The sequence below is a fragment of the Diabrotica undecimpunctata genome, chromosome 2, assembly GCF_040954645.1.
Source record: "Diabrotica undecimpunctata isolate CICGRU chromosome 2, icDiaUnde3, whole genome shotgun sequence".
NCBI classification, from domain to species: Eukaryota; Metazoa; Arthropoda; class Insecta; order Coleoptera; family Chrysomelidae; genus Diabrotica; species Diabrotica undecimpunctata.
Window position 1 is genome coordinate 176,484,588 of NC_092804.1, and position 14,607 is coordinate 176,499,194.

General features: G+C 33.1%; 1 protein-coding gene across 1 annotated transcript in view; it reads right to left on the reverse strand.

The window, feature by feature from the left end:
* LOC140435270 (uncharacterized) overlaps window positions 1-14,607 on the reverse strand; it is a 79,733-nt gene that overhangs the window by 28,509 nt on the left and 36,617 nt on the right. The gene's annotated exons all lie outside the window — the stretch shown is intronic.

Sequence of the window (14,607 nt, forward strand, 5' to 3'; positions counted from 1 at the left end):
TGTGTCATCATGTGAATACATCATGAACAGACTAGATACTATTAGTCGTGAATATGGGCTTAAAATTAATGTACAGCAGACCAAGGTAATGATAATCGATCGAATTAGAAATAACCAGCCGGAAATACGAAACGTAGCGGGGTTTGAAGTGGTAAGCCGTTTCAATTACTTAGGTTCTGTTATCACAAACAATGGTGGATGCGAAGAAGAGATACGTCGACGCCTTACACTGGCCAGATCAGCAACGGCCAAACTTACTAAAATCTGGAACGATACGGACATAACCAGGAACACGAAACTGCGCCTAGTACGGACGCTTATCTTTTCTATCGCTACCTATGCGTCAGAAACTTGGACCATTAAAAAGTCCGCCTCACGATGTATAATGGCCTTTGAAATGTGGGTATATCGTAGAATGATGCGCATACCCTGGACAGCACATCGCACAAATGTCTCAATATTAACAGAACTCGACATCAATACTAGGCTTACCACAATCGTCAACCAAAATATATTGAGGTACTTTGGACACATTACCAGACGAATGGAAGGCACGGAGAGAGGTTGGTGGTTGAAGGCAAGGTAGATGGTAAAAGAACCGAGGAAGATCGCCACTCCGATGGTCTGACCAAATAAAGTGCGCTACCGGTTACTCTCTGTCTGAGGCAGCCACCGCGTCCAGAAGAGTCCATAACGTCACCACATCCTTACGAAGGATACAGGATAGAGGAGGAGGAATGTAGTATGTCAATGTCTAAGTAGTATGTATTGATATTGAGTGTAAAATAAAGCCAAGGAACAAAGAGTTTGAGAGTTTTAATCTACAATCTGACAGATAATGACAAAAAAGTTCATATCATCATTACAATCTCAGAAATTTGGAGATTTGAGCTTGATACTGATAAAAAAGTTCATATCATCATTACAATTACAAAAAATTTTAAGATTTGAGCTTGATAATGCCAAAAAAATCATATCGTCATTATAATCTCAGAAATTTTAAGATTTGAGCTTGATAATGACAAAAAAGTTCATATCATCATTACAATCTCAGAAATGTGAAGATTTGAGCTTGATACTGATAGAAAAGTTCATATCATCATTACAATTACAAAAAATTTTAAGATTTGAGCTTGATAATGACAAAAAAGTTCATATCATTATAACAATAACAATAATCACGGCTAAAGATGATTTTTAGAAAATTTTGCATCCGCTTTTGATAAATTATGTAATACATTTGAAAACTTGATCTTGAGGGGGACAAAAAACTTGAAATGAGTACAAACAATTATTATTCCAGCTGATAACATTTTGCTGCATATATTAGGAGAGTAGGCAATGAATTACAGTGGTTGCTGATAATTAAAAAATACGCTGATGATAAAAAAATTCGTATTATCGTTACAATCTAATTTCATACATAAAGATAAAAAAAACAGAATTGAAGTCAACAAATATTTTATCTATGGATATTGTCAAATATCATATTCTTCTTTTTATATAAAAAGACAATTTTAATTGTGAGTTTATGTTTGTTAGCGCCATAGACTTATAATATAAATCACCATGAGAAGGTCACGAGGTCGATAAATCTGACGCATGTGACAGCCATATGGAATAAAAATCAACGGGGTACTTCTTAATATAATTAGATACGCGGATAATACAGTAATTCTGTCAGAAAATCATCATCGGCAAATATTCAACCATAAGTCAACAATAATTGTCAACCTGTTTTAACTACCGAAAAACAAAGTTCCAAAATTGTAATTATTTCCGATGTAAAACTTACTCCGGAACAAATTCGTCCATACCCAAAGGGGTGAGAATAAGTTGAACACAATTTCATTCATTCTGACCGCAACACCAGAAAAAACTAAATTATAAAATGAAATAAGAGAAAATGAGGAAAAAGAGAAACGGGCTCAGGAAAAAAAGGTAAGCAATATAGAAAAGAAAAAATCCAAATTCCATATTCGCAAAGTTTTTAATGAAGAGACATTAAAAAGCGAAATTGAGAATTATTGCGAAGAATCAGATGATAGTCTTATGGAAGTTGAGACTGTAGATGGTAAAGATTTTGGATTGGATCTTACAAATATCCAGAAATGGGATTTTGTTCTTATTAAATTTGCTACAAAAAAAAAACACTTAAATTCTTTGTTGATCAGATCGAAAAGGAACTAGAGGGTCAGAATTGTTAGTAAATTTTTTAAAAATAACGCTGCAAATTATATTATGAGAAAATTGCCAGCTCCTGAAAAGAAAATTGGAACAGCAAGATTCAGCTCCTTTTTTAGGTTTTCATGGTTATAATATATGGGATAATTTAATTTATTATGTTAAATAAATATTAAAAATTGCACTTAAAAAAATGTTATTATTTTATTTCCATCAAAACCTGTGTCCATATGTGCCCCGTAGAAAATATTGTCTTGTCCACATATGCTTCTCTTAAGGACACATGTGGACTTAATTACATCTACTTGGAATTTAATGCACGTGTCCTAAATAATTTAATTACTGACAAATTTAAGTGTGCACCAAGACTCAAAAATATGTGAATCTTACATTGAAGAAGCCGATATTTTTCAATGAATCTCATTTTGCGGTATAATTTTTTTTTGAAAATAAATATTTTTATTCCTTTGGAATAAATTTCTAAATCTTTTTTAATAACTTGATTTTATGAATAATGAATCATTTATACGCATTAATAATAACAGCTAAGCATGAAAAGCATTAGAAACTTTTTCTACATACAAACTGTACTAACTAGAAACATCAAGGAAGTAAACATGTTAAAAATATTAGATAAAAATATCTGAAGGTCAGTGTTTGCGTAAATATACACACAAATTGAAAATTAGGAAAGTTGATAAAGATCTTAATGTAATTCGATATCAGCTGAAATCTACATTTTCTGTAGACACGTTGTGGGTTGTTTGTCATTACCAAGGTCAACTCTTCAAATTTATTATATAACTGATAAACTAAACTGAGTTTTTACGATGGCTCGAACCTATTGGGCATTAACTCGACTTAGCATCTGCACTGTTCAGGGATAAATTGGTTCTAAAACTACTTTATTTTTGCTTTAACTCGTGTAATGTCCGTTGTGGGTTATTAATTAGTGTCTGTTTAATTTTGACACACCGTTTAAATGTCATTTATGTGAGGACTGTTAGAAGGCATGTCACAAACATTGAACAATGTTGGGGTCAAAATTCAGCCTTATATTGTCGTTGTATGGGGATTTGGTTGATGTAGTTATCACCAATGTAGAGTTATTAACAACAGTATTCGAGAAAGTAGACTGTGAAATCAGCTAGAATCAAGTAGTGTTTAGAAGAGGAATAGCCACCGGAGAGGCGTTGTTTGAAATTAATTTATTGGCCCAAAGGTGTTTGAGTGTGAATCAGGTAGAGATATGTATGCTACATAGACTTCGAAAAAGCATTCAACACTACAAACTTATAGAGATACTTATATATAAAAACATTGACAGCCGGGATATAACAATCGGCGATTTTTTATTAGAAGCAGACAGTAAAAGTTAAAGTAGATAAAGAAGTAGAAATTTTGCTTGGTGTCAAGTAGAGCTGTATTCATTTTCCTCTTCTATTTGATTTATGTATAGAGTGAATATATTTTCCGCGAATCGTTGAACAATTGTAGTGAAGGTTTAACTATTTAACAAAAAAAGAAATCAAACGATTTCTACCTGGCGAAACCGAATTCAAATTTTTACCACTGCGCTTCCCAAAACTTGCGAAGCAAACAGCTTGATGAATTACTCGGCAAGGGAATCTAAAATGGCATTCCACATGCCGTTCATCATGGTCAAAATTCGTAGTGAATTCAGTTTCTGGTACTCCAACCGAAGTAAAGTAATAAAACATAATGACGGTATTAGATTTTTGTTTTGATACAGGGCAGCGAAAGCCGCTTATACGTATTTCGACCTCTTTAGGTCTCCTCAGAGCGGTATAGCCACTACTCTTTGATTTCTCTTTTTGTTTTTAGATGGCGTAGTAACGTCCGTTATTTTTATTAAGTTATTTTGATAGCTATTGTCTAGGACGGGAAAGATTTTTGTTTTGGTTCAGAGTAGTGGCTGTACCGCTCTGAGGAGACCTAAAGAGGTCGAAATACGTATAAGCGGCTGTCGCTGCCCTGTATCAAAACAAAAATCTAATACCGTCATTATGTTTTATTACTTTACTTCGGTTGGAGTACCAGAAACTGAATTCACTACGAATTTTGACCATGATGAACGGCATGTGGAATGCAATTTTAGATTCCCTTGCCGAGTAATTCATCAAGCTGTTTGGTTCGCAAGTTTTAGGAAGCGCAGTGGTAAAAATTTGAATTTGGTTTCGCCAGGTAGAAATCGTTTGATTTCTCTTTTGTTTTTAGATGGCGTAGTAACGTCCGTATATAGTTATTTTAATAAATATTGTCTAGGACGGGAAAGATTTTTGTTTTGGTTCAGAGTAGTGGCTATACCGCTCTGAGGAGACCTAAAGAGGTCGAAATACGTATAAGCGGCTGTCGCTGCCCTGTATCAAAACAAAAATCTAATACCGTTATTATGTTTAACTATTAATGTAGAGGTTTTAACAATATGTGATATACGGAGGACACAGTAGTTGTTATAAGATAACCTAAGCTAACCTAACCTGGAAGATTTAAAAACACTTGTAGAGAAATGAAACGATTTATGTAAAACCTATGGATTGAAAATGAATTTTACAAAGACAAAATTTGTGGTCATTTCAAATAAAAAATTGCTTTGTGGGTATACTTCTTGTATATTATGTAATAAGCTAATAAGCAATGAATAGATAAAGAGAGTGAAAAGGTATAAATATCTTGGGAGCTGGTTAGATCATATAAGGAATAATAAAAGTCCGAATACAAATGGCAAGATCAGCATTTATAAAGATCAAACAATTTCTTTTTTTATAACAGCCTCAACCTAAGGCTCCGAATGAAAATGTCTGTCCAATCCTTGTCTACAACATTTTCAGAGAAGCAAAGACACTTTAAGCTAAGAAGAGACTGAGCTATGCAGGTTAGTAGCTCCTTCTACTAATAAGAAATTGAACAACAAAGTTTCACTGGCTCTGTCATTATTGTCGCAACAATTTGTGGGTTACGATATTTGTAGATACTGTTAAGAAAGATTATTCCTTCTACTTGTGTTTGTTTATTTTCACTACTTATATGTCTTTTACTCCATATTCCTTTGTACAAAATATATTATAAATAAATAAATGTTAGTCATAATTAAATCATTTATATTTATTTACCAGCAGATTAAAACATTTTTTTTTGTTTAATCCTGTATAAAAACAAAAGATTTGCGTTATTTATTGTAGAGTAAAAATAACGTTGTGAATACAGATAACCGCAACAAATAAAAGCGTAGGATTTGGCCGTTCTTATCGCTCGAGTAATTGTCAATGTTTGGTTTTTAATATTTTATCGCAAATTTGTGGTACACCTAAAATGCGACTAATATTATATAACATTTAAACTAGATTATGGTAAAAAATATTGTTACATATTTTGACAATCTCAAAAAAGTCGACATAAAAAAAACAATAAGATAAAAATCGAAAACACATTATCTCTATACGAACAAAAGGCAAACATTACACTAGAAGAATTACGAACAACTTTGTCCTTTTCCTTGATTTCCTTGTTCTTGTTTTTGAATCTTTTTTGAGACTAGAGATAGTCCTCTATCTTCTTTTTCTGAACCTACTTCACTGGCCACCCTTCATTCACCACCGTACACCAACGCATACCTTACCACACTCTTGTATATCTTTCCTTTCAGCAATTCCCCGATTTTTCGATCCCAGAGTAACCCGCTCGTTGGCTTCCACTTAAAATAACCAGCGTGTATCCATGCATTTTTCGTTATCTAGCAGCCAACGTTTTTAAATTCTCCTACTCGTCTTCAACCATTGCTGTTTCTCCCATCGACATATTCTCTGTTTTCGACCTTCTCACCTTAAGTACTCCCTTAGCAATAGTTCTTCACCAACCCTTCAACGTCTCCTCCTACTTTTTTGTTCTTCTCTACTAACACGATATCATCAGCAAAGAGCATTGACCAAGAATCCCCTCACTTACCTTCTCTGTAAGTGAAGGAAATAAGTACCTAAGGACTTAGTGAAGAGTCTTGATGCAAACCAACCGTCACTGGACAACTTCCTTAAGGCCGTATGACACTATGCATTTTCTTGTATCATTTCTTATATCGTTTCTGATATAACAAAAAAATTGATAGTGTCATACAAGCGTATAGTTCTTATATCAGAAACGATACAAGAATTTGTGTCCGCTGCAGTTTCTTGTACAAGAAATGCTCCAATTTGTGCGCAAAAACGTAAAACTTCTGTCATAATGGCGGCTGGAGGAGAACTTTGATATACAATTAGACCAAGCAGACATCAGAGAAAAGTGCCCACCAACAATAACCAAGATTAGAACAGCAGTAGCCAAATTGAAAAAAAATAAATCACAGGGATTGGATCAAATAGCATCGGAACTACTGAAAGTAGGAGAAGATGTATTACTAGAAACAATACATAACCGCTTTAAAAATTCGTGATGAGTTTAAAGATTATTTTATATCTCCAAATAAGAGAGTAGAATTTCAAGAGCATGCCATTCAAACTCATAATTTGTAAAAAAAAACAAATTAATTATTACAACCAAATTATTTATTATTTGTGTCTTCCATTACAGCTTGTTGAATATCTTCAAAAATTGTGGTTTCCAATTTAGTTTTAATATTGGGACATTTTATTTCTTTCATTTTTGAACCACAGTATTGCAGTATTGCTCAGGTACTGCAGTTCTATTTTTATATGTGTCAAAATTTCGACCAATCATTTGCCGAATCACATACAATTTTCGGTAAAAGAACGATACAAGACAACATAAATAACTTTCTATATCAGAAACGATATAAGAAATGATACAAGAAAATGCATAGTGTCATACGGCCTTTAGTTTGGTGTACGCTTCCTCGTACATATTATCCTTCACGAGTCTTACGTGCTTCTCAGGAACCAGTTTCTCCCCATTTCTTACTTTCAAAAATGTCTCTTAGTAAATAAGGCGTAAGTTTATTCTACTGACAACATTCCGTACACATACATTTTATTAAGTTTTATTAAGAACCTTGGAATTATATTGATTTTATTCATTACGATTTATTAATAGTAAGTACATAATCAATAATAAAAAAGCCAAAAAATGTTTAACACATAAATGTCAACCCAATTGCACGCCAGTAGGTAGTGATCTTTTTTTTTATACGTTATGTAAGGTAATGTAAGGTCAGAAAATGTTAAATATGCAGAGTTATATTCTAAATGCATAATCACCTGTTGCAAAAATATTTTACCCATTAAGCAGTTAAAATAAATTGTGCTTACATTTAAAAACAAACGTTTCTATATACCGTAGCCAATGTTTTTCGGTATTTGTTGATAACAAAATAAATAATTTAAAATTCAATCAAAGTCTATTAACGGATAAGCTTTTGACGTGACAACGTCTTAAATTAGGTTGTGGCTCGGAGTCATTCATGAAAAAGTGTAACGCCCGCTCACGTCTGTTACAGTGAGTCACCGAACGAGAGAGAGGCCCGCCGGACCGGCGAATGCCTTGCGTCTCTCTCCCACTCAAACATGATCGGTCCGCTGCGCGCGCAGCACTAGAGAATTAGGCGCGTTGAATCGGTGCGTGCTTCCGTGCTTGTGTCTCTGTCAGTGTTGTTCCGTCTACCGATTTTTCGGTAGATCTACCGAATTTGATTCCTATCTACCGATCTACCGAACTGCCCCTTGAATCTACCTAATTTTAAAACAAATATCACAATGACTTAAAAATAAATTCGGATAATATAATTTATCTTTTTATTTCTGTTACTATCAAAAAACTTTTCAGTGTAACCTAATACTTGGTATTTTTAATACGTTTGTATTAAAATTCATTTGATACTTCCCTATAGTGTTTAAAAATATATTTGCAAAGATGCAAAGAAAGCGAAATACCCCGAGATTCAAGTTCGTAATTTTATACCTAATAATAACATATTGTATAAACATCATTCCGTAATCATAATCATTCACACACGTCTCTTCAATTCTCAAAGAATCTCAAGTATCAAGTGATAAATTATTAGCTAAATGACGGTGTGTGTGCTGTCGGTTTTCTTTGACTGCCGACTTAATCCATTAGCAGATAATGGTTGTTACATCTATTTGAACCAGAACGTTTTAACTTTCTGTAAATATTATGACCTGTAACTATTTCTCAAAATATTATTAAACCTTATTTGTATCATAATAGCTGAAGTGAGCATTTGGTCCCAATAATTTGATTCTTTATTTATTAAACAAAATTCAATGAATTATGGTTATTTCTAATAATTAGTTCAGCATAATTATTTAAGGTCTTTAACTTTTAAACCATTAAGTCGCCACCATAATGGGAAACTTTTCTATTTTTAGTTTTATGGAAAAAAGTTAATCTTTCTAAAAAGTTCTGAATGATCTAAAACTTAGAATACAATCATCAGATATTAAATTTTTTTAGTAATATAGGCAGTTTATCAAAAAATATGAATTTTATGTTCATATTTTTTGACAAACCTCGTGTATATGGCTCAAAAAATTTAATTGATGATTGATTTTAGGTTTTAGGTCATAAAACTAAAAAAAAATTCCATTATGGTGTTCACTTAATTGGACGCACTGTATTATAATATATATATATATATATATATATATATATATATATATATATATATATATATATATATATATATATCTATATATATATATATATATATATATATATATATATATAAATAATTTACGTCATTGCATATGATCTACCGAAATCTACCGAATTTTGCCGAAGGCATCTCCCGATATTGGATAAGCTCCACGGAACATCACTGGTCTCTGTCTTTCTCGAGCGTTCTTGGCGTTCAAGACACATTACAGCAGAAACACTTCCTTTCATTTCATATTTTTCCTATCATCGTCCTATCCTCAACAAAATCACTCAAATAGAAATTAGTTAAGTTTAAGTTTACATGTACAATGTTTTAGTAAACAAAATATATTTCTATAGTTAAAATTTGTGCAATTCTTATTTTCATTCAATTCCTTGTTCCTATTGTGCAATTTAATAATATTCATATCAATAAATATTCTACCGAGAAAAAGACGTTGTCACGTAAAATCTTCGCCCGTAAAACCGACTTTACAGGCAACCGATTTTTTTTCGTAATAACACTCTTCGTTATCCTTATTCTCTTTGTTATTCTTATCTCTACCTATTATTATTATCTTCTTCTACGGCACTACAGTCCAAATTAAGCGCCTTGCTTGTCTGTGGCTGATCTTCTCCATACACGGACTCCTAAAAGGGCTTATGCGTCGCTGTTTACTGTGTCTTCCCAGCGCTTTCTTTGCTTTGCAACCGGTCTCTTTCCTTGCATTCTAGCATTCAGTGACCTTTTTGGTAGCCTATCCTCTCCCATTCTTATCGCATGTCCGGCTCATTGCAGTCTTTATATTCTAATGAAGTCTGACAGTGGTGCTTCCTTCATCATCATCATTTAACCCGGATCTATCCACTGCTGGATATAGGTCTCCCTCAGTCTTTTCCATGTATTTCTGTTTTGTGCTGTTGGCATCCAATTTTTGTCGATCCGTGTTATGTCATCAGACCATCTTGTTGGTAGACGACCTCTACTTCGATGTGCTTCTTGTCTCGGTCTCCACTGTATTATTCGCTGTGTCCATCTGTTATCCGACATTCTAGCTATGTGCCCCGCCCAGTTCCACTTAAGGGTCATAATTCTTTCTATGGCATCTGTCACTCCTGTTCTCCGTCTTATTTCCTTGTTCGTGATCCGATCCCTACGAGAAATGCCTAACATCGATCGTTCCATGGCTCTTTGGGTAACACAAATTTTATTTCTTACTTTCTTGGTTAGTGATAATGTCTCTGCACCATATGTAAGTACTGGCAACACGCACTGATTAAAGACTTATAAGGTGCTTCCTTATAAAGTTAATAAAGCTCGTTGTTGTATCGACTTCTGAAGATTCCGTAAGTCCTAGTATTCTCCTCAGTACTTTAATTTCAAATGTGTCGAGTTTGCTTATGGAAGTTTCTTTTAGGACCCATGCTTCACTGCCGTAGCATGCTATTGGTCGAATTAAGGTTTTATAAATTCTCATCTTTGTATTTCGGTGGAAATTTTTAGACCGACATTATGGGAGAGGGCAAAATAAGCTATGTTTGCCTGCGTTATTCTCTTCCGTATTTCTCCATCTTCTGATCCGACGGCATATATTTCTACTGCCAAGTATGTACTCTTTCCAACAGTTTTAATGTCGTCTTCATGTATAATGTTTTGTGGGACTTGTGAGACTAATATCATCGGCATAAGCGGCCAGTTGAACCCTTCGATTGGTCAGTAGGTTTCCTCGTCCAGTTTGCATTTGTCTAACCGCATACTACAGTGCCAGGTTAAACAAAGTTGGAGCCATCTCTTTGTATTTGAACACATGCCTGAGTTTTATCCATTGTGGCTTTAGTGAGTCTAATTCTAATTCTAATAAAATAAGCTTGTGTGGTATTGCCAATTCAGCCAATATATTGTAAAGTTTGTTTCTTTTGACTGAGTGTTTGAAGTCTACAAACAAGTTTTGAACATTAATGCCATGTTCCCATGATTTACTTAAGATCTGTTTGACTGTAAATATTTGATCCAGTGTCAATCTTCCCCGTCGGAAGCCCATCTGATACTCTCCAATAATATTTTCTGCTAGTGGTTGGAGCCACTGGTTTATAATATACGTGAGGACTTTCTATGCTGTACATAGTAGAGAAATTCCACGGTAGTTTTTGCACTGGATTTTGTCTCCTTTTTTATAGATCGGGCATACTATACTTTTCTTCCAGTCGTCGTGTATTTTCTCTTTTTGCCATATATCTTTGATGAGCGCGTGGATGTGACTTGCTAGGTTGTCGCCACCTACCTTATACAATTCTGCTGGTATTTCGTCAACTCCCGGGGCTTTATTGTTTTTCTGGACCTTAATAGCTTCGAGAACTTCCTGTATGGTTGGAGCTTTTACCCCATTCTCTACTTCGTAGTTCGTACCCATTTCATCTTCCATGTCTACTTGTGTACCAAATAGGGTCTGAAAATAATGCTTTCAAGTCTTTGTATATGTTCTCCTACAGTTATCCACCCCACAATATATCTTTAGCGTCACTTCGTCTATCCACCTCTTTCTTGGTCTTTCTACTGGCCGGCGTCCCATCATAGTTCCACTAAGCGTTCAACTAGGTCTTTTGTTATTATCCATTCTTATAAGATGACCTTTCCAGCGCAATATTTGTATTTTTACATAATTTGCTATAGAGGGTTCTTTGTAATATTGTTTTGTATATGTCTTAGACATAGCAATCTTTCTACGCTTCTATATTTATTTTTGAGGCTCTCCATGTCACTACATGAATTAATATTACATATGACTAATATATTAGATTGAGCCCTAATTTGTTTATCCTAATTGTAATATTAAACACAACCTAAAAAATGTTTTTACATACACATGTCTTATTTATTACATTAAAAATATGGTTAAATTTTTAAAATGAATTTTCTATACTGGCGTTTTATTCCTTTTTTCTCTGCAGTAAAATGCTGAGGCGAGCGTCACGGAACAAGCGCCACAAGATGGCGTCGTTACGGATAGCGGCTCTTCACATCGATTCATTACTCTTGATCAATTCGTTTTTAGTCATCATATATTTAGTCCAATCAGGTAAATTAAAAGCGGCATGAAAAATTACTAACAAATTATAGACATTAAATGAGAAGTAAAAAATTAAAAAGAATATCCGTCACTAAAAGATTCGATTCGTAACGATTGCCAAAATTTAATAAAAGTCATAAATGTCATCCAATTAACTACAACATTGAATTATATGTTTAAATTTTTATAATAATTCTCGTTTTAAAATAATTTAATATAAATACAATTATTATTTTTTACGTACCTATTATTTAGTTAATATAACAATTAAATTTACTATCAAATGATATTTATTTATATTTTATTATTAATGTTTGCTCTGAATTTGACAGGTTTTTCATTAGTAAACAACGTGTGCTTTATTAATGCGTTAACATGTGGCGTTAGGAGCAAATATAATAATTTATTGAATTTGTTTAAAATATAAAAAATAAATAAATAATAAAATTACTTTATTTAATTTTAATTATATTATTTCTGTATTAAAAATACAGAAAATAGAGTATGAAGCTCCGCGCAAGTCTACAGTACCGCCTACTGTTCCACTTTTTTTGACAAACATTTGTGACTGAAGAGCCTCTTAAATATTGTAGCAGTTTGCAACTTACAGATTATGATTGCCAGCTTCAAGACCTACAATAGTAACTGAAATAGTCTTGTTTTCAAGAAAATTTAATTTGAAACTTCAAATCAGCGGAGCTCAGAAAAATTTGTAATATCTTAGTGAAAAATGAACCGATTTCGATATTTTTTTGTCTGCCTTCCTTACCTTCTAATTTTTCCATAAATTTTCGTGATCATTTTCCTTTCCCAAACCATTATTTCTTCTTTAGGTTCATTTTTAAAAGTTCACCGCCAAAGAAAATATGGCGGTTAGTCCTGTTATCTTTGTCTTTAGCGTTTAGTAAGTGTGTAAGAGCCCTAATAGATTTTATTCATTTTGTTATTTTTACTAAAATATCTTTACCTTCCATGTTACTGTGTGTTATTGTTTTCCCATGTTATTGAACTTTTCTACTCCTTGAAAGTTCATTATTAGTAGTAAAACACCTTCATTATTAGACTTGATAATCACTAATGAGCAGGAAATAACAAGTGATAGTCGGTAACTTCCATCAATTGGTATATCGCACCATGTGGTTCTTGAGACGCAAATTAAATTGAATATCGCTGTTGCTATCAATGAAAAATAATCAGAATAGGTTACAAAATAAATTATATTATCAAACCAATATTTTATTGAATGGATAAGTGGATATAAGTGGATTCTTGGAATAAATATGAAGAAATTATAAATATTTTGAATAATTTTGAAGATTTTCTTCTTAGAGTCCTTAGAAACGAAACAAAACGTTTTATGGAGACCAGTGAAGAAGAATATGTTCGAGGAAAACATATTCGTTTTTAGTTAATTGTTGAATATTCCCTGACAGAAATCGTTCTGTCAGATTTTCTGTTATTGTGGAGGTTCACTGCATTATTCCACGTGTAGTAGCCAGTAGTGCCGTAAGCTTTGCTTTGGCTTACTGTTAAGATGTAATTGATCAACTGATAATCAAAAACATTGCATGAAACTTTTTATGACTAACTGCAGGCAATTGTTAATAACTTTTCTTCAGACTGTGATATTATTCCTAATATTTTAAAATTCATAAATAATGTTAGTCATATTTTACATTAGGTACATTATTGTAACATAAATTGTTTTTAATCAAGAATCGGGGATGATCGCAGTAGGTCAAGTTTATAGAATACACATAACTATAACAAATACCTTAGTTTGCCTAATTGCAAACAATCTCAGCGTAGCCTTGCTTACACATGCAAAACAAAGTTGACCGATCACGTCATAAGGTAAGCACGTTTATAAAAACGGTAAATAATGAATTTAGCACAGTTGCAGTTATAAGTTAAGTTTAGAGTTGAGTAGAGTCGATAACGTATATATGTCGAGATGTAGACCTCCTTACAACGTCAACTAAGTACTACTTACATTATTAAAGATTAGTGTAATAAGTGTTAACCATTTGTGTTCCAAAATAAAGATGGAAGTACCGATTAGAGTAATATTTGTTATATATTTTATGGATATTATATATTATAAGACTATAATTCTCCAAAAAAAGGTTTAATATTTTGTTAAACCTATGTTCATTAAATACTCTAAGAATTAAGAATACATTATTCAACCATTAGTTCGAATGCAAATACGCATTTACAAATAGTAGAGGGCAAAAATAAACAATATAACAACATTGTCATCATCATCGTCGTCATCCAGCATTCTGTGGACAAAGTTAAACACAAGCCTCCCCTAATGTCTACCAGTTCTGTCTGTCTTGAGCTTCCTGCAGCCAATTCCCAACGACTCTTTTGACGTCGTCTCTCCATCGTGTAGATCAGAATGAAGACAACAAAAAAGAAACAGAACAGCCACACAGAGGAAACATATAAAATATAGAATATGTCGACAAAATCCCTGAACAAGAAAATGTTGTAAGAAGGAATAAGAAAATAGTCTTAACAACATTAAATATGGACTGTAGATGAATAGTAAGACGTATGAATATTGCAGCTAAGGAAGCACTAGGAAGATGACCAGTAAAAAAACAGAACACACCTAATAAAAATTCATGGTTCAGATATGAAGTGATTTTTTTTTATTTCGAATTAACGTGTCCCGACATCTTTGATCATTGACACGGGAGCAAAGGTTTACAATATTACC